At 37.1% G+C, this 10,076-nt stretch overlaps 1 long non-coding RNA gene across 1 annotated transcript; it reads right to left on the reverse strand.

The window, feature by feature from the left end:
- Positions 1–578: 578 nt before the first annotated feature.
- On the reverse strand, positions 579–1,096 carry LOC147509922 (uncharacterized). The gene is made up of 3 exons (XR_015216681.1): positions 971–1,096; positions 810–902; positions 579–710 (listed from the first exon to the last, which is right to left on the reverse strand). It is a non-coding gene; the product is annotated as an uncharacterized LOC147509922 (long non-coding RNA).
- Positions 1,097–10,076: the final 8,980 nt, after the last annotated feature.

A 10,076-nucleotide genomic window follows, 5' to 3' on the forward strand; every position in this document is an offset into this window, starting at 1 on the left:
GTTTGATCAGCAACACCTGTCTCCGCAGCACCAGGACCAATACCTAGTTTTTACCCATAACCTGTCTCTGCAGCATTGGAACCAAGATCGGGCTTGGCATAGTTGCAGTACGAGTTTCCCGGTGGGCAGATTCAGTCGCTGATGAGAGGCCATTCCCTCCCCCAATGGCTATAGAACTCTTCTTCCTAGCACCTACGCTTGCGCGAGCAAAGGCATTTTGTCGAAGGAACTCGGCAAAATGACCCCGTAACTTCAGGAGAAGGGCTGCTCTCCTATCTTTTGATTAGGAAAGCGGCACATACCAGGGGGTAGCGACTGTTTATTAAAAACACAGGACTCTGCCAGGGGAGTGTGAATCTCCGAGTTTTGGAAACACGCAAAAGAAAATTTTATATAATGGATGGGCTTAATTTTTCATTTATATAAACACCATTCCTCTTCTATTGGTACCAGTTAAGGAGAGGCACACAGTGACTCCACTGACAGGAGCAACAGTGGCGGCATGGGCTGGAAGACTGAACAAGGTCTGACATGGACTGGAACATTAGTACTTTACTTTATTACCCGTGCTAGCATAGCTCAAAACTTACAATTTTTTCTGCCACCTTCCTTATATCATCATTAAAGTATTCGCCACTCTTGTTCTGCCGAGCTAAAAGCCACAAGCCAGCTCTATCATCCTCATCAAACGATTCTCCCAACTCTTCTTGCTATAATGAGATATACAAAAAAAAATCAATTTAGTTATGAAGTATTTGATATGGTTTACTATGTACATTAAGATTTTAAAAAGGTGTACAAGTCCTTACCATCTTATCTATCAAGCCAGCATATCCAAGCCTGCTAACTCGGTGATTATACTTACCCTTTGCCCTTCGTGCAGATTGTAACTTACTCTTCTCCTAATAGATAAAAAAATAATTATTAATTTAAATAGAACAATATACCTATTTAAATGTCTCACACATACCTGGAACTCTTCTGTTAATCTCGATTTCACAAATGCATCCTAGTCAGCTTTTTTAATTAGCTTATACTTTGCAGGTGGTTTTGAAAGTGCCTCGGGATCATCTTTAAATGGCATAATATATTTGACAGCCAGCATATTCTTGAAGGTCCTCTATCTAACTCCGAACGATTTCTAAACTGACTTCCTATACCTGATATCTATATCGAATCTTATCTGGGTCACGAATAAATAAACCGAATCCAAGTTACAAGCAAGATAAGAAACAACAAGAAAATAAAAATTCAAAATTCAAAATTCAAAATAAATTACCAAGATATGCCCCGACCCATAATAGTTTTAAAAGTTAAATTGGTGCTTTAGGCCCACTTTTGAAAAGAACTTAGGGGAATCAAACTCCTCACAAGAGCACCTTCCCAACCAGAAAGCTTATTACAAACTTTTTGACCTATAGGCATACCTTTCCCATCAAAGTGAACTCTTATGATGATACCATCCCAATCACCAGAAAGACAATGCATTACAGTTGCGCCTCTCCTTTCTACTTCAGTACTTATAGGTGTTTCGTCTTCAAAATGGACAACCTCATCCTCAGAATGAACCACCTCGTCTTCAGAATGGACAACCTCATCCTCATAATGAACAACCTCATCTTCAGAATGAACAACCTCTTCCGGATCCATGGCTAGGCTAAGCTGAAAAATATAAGCACAGGGCATTAATTAGTATTATACAAGATGAACAAGAATATGCGTAGAAGGAAAAAAAAATATATATATATATATATATATATATATATATATATATATACAAGCAAAAAACAAGGTCCAACATAAACGTTTGTGACTATTGAAGCTAAGCATGGCAATTGTGGTCCTGTCCAATTTATTAGAGTTGAGAGGCAACTTGTTGCTTGATCGCCAGTATTCTATCGTTCGGAAGAAATAGAGAATGGAACTGCTTCTGTTGGGTATACATGATTGAAAGAGTTTAATGCTTTGTCTAGAAAGGATTTGGTCATTGCAATGAAGCGACTTCGAGACTCTGGTACCTCCTACTTCATCCTAGATCTATGAGATAATATTGGTGGACTAGTGCAGGCTGGAATTGAAGTTGCTAAGCTTTTTCTCGATAAGGGGGATACGGTGATATACACAGTTGGAAAGGATCCCAAGTACCAGAATACTATAGTTGTTGAGACTGTGCCTCTGGTTTAATTGTATTTAACAACAAGAAATAGTAGCTAGTAGCTACTGCACTTCATGATAACTACAGAGCTATTCTTGTTAGGGAGAAGACTTTCGGTAAGGGTCTAATTCAATTTGTATTCGAACTTAATGATGGATCGGGTGTGGTAGTCACTGTTGGGAAGTATGTAACGCCAAATCATATGGACATCAATGGAAATGGAATAAAACCAGATTATCAGCGTATCCCTGGCTGGGACGAAGTTGCAAAACATTTATTGCAGTGCCATACCCGAAGGAATGGATCATCACAAGTTTCTACAGCGAGTTTCCTAGTGAGATAATGGTTTGAGGATTATGAGAACTTTTGACTGTGTCTGCCCTCCACAGTGGCTATCTCCCCATTGTTTTCCCTCGAAGGGGACCAAGATGTAGTGATGGGATTGAACTTGGTTAGTTACTGATTCTTCCTACTCATGTTGCAATAAGTGCCCATCATCCATTTTAGGGCAAAGAAGCGACAAAAATACCAATTTTAAGAAAGAAAGAAACATTTATCAGACTAACAACTGATGCAGCAAAACTGCAAAAGGGAACTGTGTAGACAAGATATGAAGATAGGCTATGTTGACTAATTGGCCTGGGTTTGAAAATGTATAACAAGCTTCTTTTACCTGTTGGTTGTCTGTCATTAGGCTTGAAATTCTAATAGTATAGAAGATGTTATAAGTGATTGACAGATTCTACTAATTATCTCTCTAGAATGAATTGTAAAACAACAAATATTTGTATTTCAAGTATAATGAAAGCTAAAAAATTTGTTTGAATAATACCTGGCATAGATGAAGTCTACTCATGAAATAAGTAAAGCTCCAAATGGAAAAACATAAAAAGTGACTAATAGAAATAACTAAATACAAGATTCACTGAAGGCTTAAAAAAATCTTGATCAATTGACAACTTATAAAGAATCTTACAATAAAAAAAATCGCAGAAACAAAAGTGAAGAAAAAAAAAATGACTAGGTTTTAGATGATTCATTATCAACCCATATTCCCTCACAGTCTTCATGATAAAACATAAAATTAAATAGTTTACCTACGAAATGAACGATGAACTCAAAACGTAAGTAAACTAAAACTATCTTATGTGCCTATGTTTATCAAAGATTCTACTCTCAATCCTATGAGATATAGTGGAGTAGGAAGTTCGTTCCACTCCTAGTCCTTCCGCATGTTAATGTTCTCTACGTATAAGTAGTCGGTCTTAAGTCTAATGAGAGCTTTACGAAGGGTGTTATACTACGATACCTATATGAAATTGATTATGTTGAAGTTAACTATGAATGCTATGGAAATATGATTGTTTTTTAATCTAGATAAAGGATTAGAGGGGAATTGAATCCACCTCGAATCCAACTTAATAACCTAGCATAGATTCTTGCATCTCGATTCTTACGTTCTTACGGCAAGAAATTCGAGTTCTAATCCCTAGTGTTCATGACATTTCTACCGAATACTAACTAGCATGTGAGGTCGTCCACCCATTCTCATGGCGAATCACGACCTTCTAGATTGGAATAGATTCTACAATGCTTCTACACTATACCACTAAGTTTTCATCAAGGCTTCATCAACCCCTCTAATGGAGGTTTTAGCCTTGAGTCATCAAACCATCATTTCCCATTGAATTATAACTACACATCATATTAAAATTCTAACTTAACTAAATTGACTAACAATGTTTCAATCTACTTAAACTACGAAATGATAATCAACAAGAATTAAAACTAGATCTATAAATTGAGATGACAAAATCGAAATTAACAAACTAACTATTTTATTTATCTAATCAATCAAGAACAATGATTCAAAGACTTAATCTAAAACAAGAATTGAAAATGGAACTAAAACTTAATTAAAATACTGGAAACTAGATCTAGAATTATCTATATTGTTTTAGGTCTAACTAGCTACCATTAACAAAGAGCTAAGCTTTGGTTTTTATACTTTCAGATCCAAAAATCGTGCATGGGCTTGGAGCCATGTTTTGGGCCAGAGAATCAGGCCCAAAACCCAATTCTTTCAGTCCAAAAAGGCCTCTTCAGCTGCAGTTGGCTTCAACAGACTTTTCTTCCATTTCTGCTCCTCTTATTGGGTCAAGGCTTGGACCATTGGAAAGCGCTTTCCGAGCTGGTCGTTTTGACATAAGGTAGGCCCCATTCCGAGGTCTGAGTCCAAAGATACGGCCTTCGGAAGTTCTGCTGACTTGTGTGCTATTTCTGCCCGTGTCGACTTTTCAGCTTTTGACCGGGCTTTAGGAAGGCTTTGTCTTCTTGAATCTTGGCCTTTAATCACAGAACTCCTTAGTAACCGACCTTTGCTCCTTTATCTCGCTAAAGTGGCACATTTCTTCACATAATGGACTTTGAAACCTGAAATGCATAAAAACACGTAATCAGTGTTAACTCTTAATTATTACTCACATAATTTGTCTAAAAGTATGACTGTTACAGGGTTAAAACTACAGTTTTGGGCTCTTATCAAACCACCCGCAAACAGCATTTTGCTTGTCCTCAAGCAAAGATGAGAAATTAGAATAAGTGACCAAAAATAGAGTTTTATCTACTTTCGTTTCGCTGAGTGCGATTGCATTGACTATATGCAACAAGGCCTTAAACCACTAGGAATTCCCTAGTGGACGAGTTATAGCCTCGTGAGAGTTTTCCAGTGAAGGTACTCACAAACTTCAACTATACTACAACGACTAAGAAATAAAACTACTGTTTTCCTCATTCATGTCCCAACTATCTATACATCTCACTAGCAAATGAATAAGAATAACCAAGTCAAAAACCTAAGCTAATATATGCATAATAATCAATCATCTATGATACGAATATAAGTACTATGAGTAATACCATGAAATGCCTAGCAAGTTCATTTCTGAAAACTCGGAATAGCGTCCTTAAGTAGGTCCTCACATAAATGTCAAGACGAAAACCACTCTGATTTTTCCACTCAAGTTTCGCTACTCTAGTGTGCAGTGGGCACACTTTACCTTACAATCTCAATGACAACAAGGAAGTTCGGTCGATCAAACACATCTGCCACTTACTATCACACTAACCTATTCCTAATTGAGCTAGAGGTCTTTATTAGGTGTTGCGGGGATTAGGAGATGGTTTAAGAAGGAAGGAAATGGATATTCAAAAGGACAAGTCTGAGATAGTAGAGTCTTCATATTATGTAACTTAAAGAAAACCTTGTTATTTACTTTTGCTTCTACACTTTATTTCCATCCTTAGCCATATTTTTTTTTCTTTTTCTTTGGCTTTTAACTCCTTTTATTCTTTTTTTTTTTTTTTTTTTTTTTTTTTTTTTTTTTTTTTTTGGATGGAAACTTCTTTTCTTTTTTTTCTGAAGCAATTAACTAACTTTTGTTTACACCGGTTTTTCTCTTCTTCTTTCTTCCTCATTCTATTCTCAGACTTATTCTAGATTGGGTAGGTTGATTTTTTTTATTTTTGTTTTGTTTTTGTAACAGGGTAAAGGATTTGTGGGTTATGAAAGGCTAAAGAAAGGCTCAGAGGGGCGATTAGCGGAAAATAATTCATAGGTTTGAATTTCTGGCTATATCGATCCAAAGAGGGCCTAAATTCTCGCTTAGGATATGGCATAGTGATCAAGCAAGTGGACGTGTGATTTCTCTATCCGATTTTACTTCTCCCTTGTGTCATTTCTCAAATGTTTTATTTCATATAAGGCTTTAGACTATATTCTCACAGGATTTGTAGAATAAGTACTCTAGCCTAGATTTCAGAAACTTACTGCTAACAATCATAGATACTCATGTAATATATTTATAGATAGATGCAAAGATTATTACCTACATATTAACCTAAGTTTCTAACAATTATTCTGATGCAAAAGCTATATGAGACTTCTATATCGTTAAGAGCATAGAGAAAGAAAACAATACCAATATTCCTAAGTGTATAGCATAAACTTATTTATTTATATTTTTGAAATTTTTTGAAACTTTAACTAGAAAACAAATGCATATTATACATATCTATATCCTAACAGATGCCTTAATTACACGTGTTTCTATGCCCCCAAACAAGAAGCATGCTTTGTCCTCAAAGAATTGTAAATAAAAGGGTAGGAAAAATACCATTGAAACGTGTGAAATTCAGGAACATCTGCAAAACAAAGTTAGAACGTACTAATATAGGAAATAAAAACTGACGCAACTCTATAAGAGTTCCACCCATTATGGGGTTAACAGAATTAAATTTGCTTGGGACATAAGCAGACAATAACAAAACTAAAAACTTACCTTATCTCCCGCTTAAACGTCTTCCTCCTCAGTAAAGAGATGAGGTTCCTTCGCATCCTGCCAGTCCATTATAACTTGCCAAGCATGCTGATAAGCACCCAAAACTGTAATATTAAACCCCGAGAGACATAGCATTTTGGTCGATTATGTGTTTAATAATCATGTAATAATTATATTTTCGTACTTTTGCAGGTTTCCGCAATTAAAATGAATATAGTGATAAAACATGCATCGGGCGGTACGAGAATACGGGAATATTTGGAGTTTCCCACTCGACTCCGTGAAGCCGAAGTTTCCAAAAGAACAGAACCAATGCGGAACGAGCCCACATATGAAGAAGCAGCAAATTTCCGAAGCTCAAATCGGATAAATCTAGATGCCGACGTTGGCTAGTGAAGCTGCCAAGTACAGGAATACGGGAATATTTGGAATTCCCACTCAATCCCCGTGAAGCCCAACAAAGCCTGACTAGAGTGAAGTTCCCAAAAGAACCAGAACCAGTGCAGAACGGGCCCACATATAAAGAAGTAGGAAACTTCCGAAACTCAAATCGGATAAATCTAGGTGCCGACGTTGGCTAGTGAAGCTGCCAAGTACAAGAATACGGGAATATTTGGAATTCCCACTCAATCCCCGTGAAGCCCAACAAAGCCTGACTAGAGCCGAAGTTTCCAAAAGAACAGAACCAGTGCAGGACAGGCCCACATATAAATATTAATGTTTTAGCTATGCTTAGTTTTTCTTCTTCTTCAGTACTTACATTCCGCCATTTTTATTTCAACAGCTTAATACAGTAAGTTATTTTACCCTTAATAACAGTCATTTCTTTTCTAGTTTAATTTCTGTCTTGCATTTATTTACTTAATGTATACAGCAAGTTTTATTATTCTTTCTATGATGATGAGCTAATCCCCTCGGGGGGTTATCTTTGCTTCGTGTAAAAATCGGATTGACTTCGTTAATATTCTAGAATCATTACTTAGGAATTAGGCATAGAATTAACATCCGTCCCAAAATGATCGAGATCGTACAAAGTTGGATCAGCGATGCTCGGGACGGTCTCGTCGCGACCTAAAATGTCTCGCTACACTCTCTGCAGTGTCGGACAACTCTCCAATTCATCCAAATGATGTGAAATCGAGCGGGAGCGAGCGGAAATAATATACCGTAGATGCGGTATTATTAAAACTCCTTATGCTAGTGAAATGCGACCTAGAGATGTGGGCATGCACTAGGGATCAATACTTCGGCGTCGTCTCCTAAACGAGGCGAATTAGAGATGTAGTGATTTGGTAATAAAACTGTTAAGAAATGATTCTTGCATGAGCATGATTAACTCTCTCCCTGTTTCTCTACATTTTGTTTACCTACATATAATCGCCCGTAGTAATTTATTTTATTTGCATTACCGTTATTTTAATTAAAAACCAACTAAAAAGAAACCTAAAAATCCTTCTCACTTAAAGTTGTAATTTCCAGTTGTGAACCTATCCGAGCCCTAAGGTTTGGACGATCCCTTACTCGACCTATCCTACCAAACCCACGTGAGTAAGGTAACTTGACTAAAACGTACGACTATACGGACGTTGGACTTTGGACTTTGGACTTGGACTGTGGACCTCGGACTTTGGACTGTGGACCTCGGACTTAAGAAAATAAGTAACTGAAAGCCAATAAACGTTCGTGTGTAAAGAGCGATCTATCAAATGGCGCCGCTGCACGCCGAAGAACTCTGGACTTAACGTAATAACTGGAATACATCCATAAAAACCCCCTCCCCTACCTCCTCATCTTTTTAATTTTCATTTCTGTTACAATACTAACTCTTTACCGTAATTTTTTCTACTAACAAATATCTGTGAGCCAAGTTTTGTTTATTTTCATTAACACAGTCTAAGTACTCCATAGGAATTTGAAGTACTAAATAGACAAAAGAGTCTCGGACGAGACTGAATTAGTAAGCACGCGAAACTAACCTGGAGTATCAACACTCCGGTTTTCGTGTCTGAGCCACTTTCCTTTTCGATTACTCTTTTGGGCTCTTTGGTCCTGTTTTTTTTAGTAAGCATAAGCTTGGGAGTAGTCGATCGCTATCTGAGGAATCGCGGGGCCTTGGTTTCAAACTCTTAAACTCCTCAAACTTTGTCGAGGATATTATTTGCTATAACCTGTTTTACCTCGTATATGTATATGTTGGCATGAGAACTCTATGCATGTAAAGGTGGTTCGTCATCACATATTCACGTAACACAATTAATATGATTCGAATATATTTTGATATATGCGTAGCGCCAAACCACCTACTTAGAATATTTTTGTATGTGTATGTTACATCAATTTACGTACGCAGTATTCAATTGCATGAGTTCGTTCTCGACATTCCCCTAGCTCACGTATAACTTACACATAGTTGCACGTATAGGTAATATAGATTTGCATGGGTAGACTTTCTCGTAAAACTAGTATATGTTAGTTAGTTTCTATTTTGGCATCTATCGTTTTAATTGCATATTTAAGTAATCACGTCTCCATAATACACTAATTACGTAAATTAAAATAAAAATAAAAATAAAAAAAAATAAAAAAAAAAAAAAAAATCATAGTAATTAAAAATTTCATCTAAATCATCTTAATAACACCCCGCATAATACACCATCATAAATCATCATCCTATTCCATCAGTACCTAGGAAACTTGGAAAAAAATTGAGGTTGCCTAATTAAGGAACGTGCTAGCACGAACAACCTCCCTCAATTCTCTCAGGTGACTGGCTGGCGGAATATTCACACGCTATCCTAGCTTCCCTTTCGAAAGTTAGCAAATGTTTCGGGAAGACGTGCTTCAACTCCCTCATTCCTAACTTCTAAAACCTCCAGTCATTATTCGTTCCTTATGAGCACTAAATTAAAATTCATATTTGTATGAGACTACGGTCTGGTAAACATAAGGAATTAGAACTTACATATCATCGTCGAAAATACAAGAAACAACTGTTTATGTTATCTCCTAGGCATAGTTCCTCCTCTATAAATCAACCTCGTCAAACATCTCCATTTCTATTATCTCCTTTAATTATGGCTGAAGAAAATCTCACAGTCGAGAAACCCCTTTCGGATTTCTATCGCCTACAGGGAAGGACCTGCTTCCTGCATTAAACTCGATGCGATTGTAGGTGATTTTCGTATTCCGCCAAACATTTTCGGTTTGTTACCTGTTTACCATGGTTTAGACCATGAAAAACCGTACAATCATCTTTGTCGGATGCAACAAGTAGTCACCACTTTCCGCCATCCGACCGTTACCAACGAACAAGTCTTGCTTAGGTTGTTTCCCTTCACCTTAGCTGATAAAGCTTCAGTTTGGCTCGCCGGACAAGCGCCGCAATCCATTGACACATGGGCCAAACTTGTTCAAGCATTCATGATAAAGTTCTATACTCAGAAGAGAACTACAGAAATGCTTCAAAAGATTCAATTCCATCCCTATCATCTTGGGACGTCCTTTCCTTGCAACTGCCAACGCTCTCATAAATTGTCGGGACGGTTCAATGACATTGTCTTTTCGAACCTTTACATTTAACT

This window comes from Coptis chinensis, chromosome 3 (assembly GCF_015680905.1).
Source record: "Coptis chinensis isolate HL-2020 chromosome 3, ASM1568090v1, whole genome shotgun sequence".
NCBI lineage: Eukaryota > Viridiplantae > Streptophyta > Magnoliopsida > Ranunculales > Ranunculaceae > Coptis > Coptis chinensis.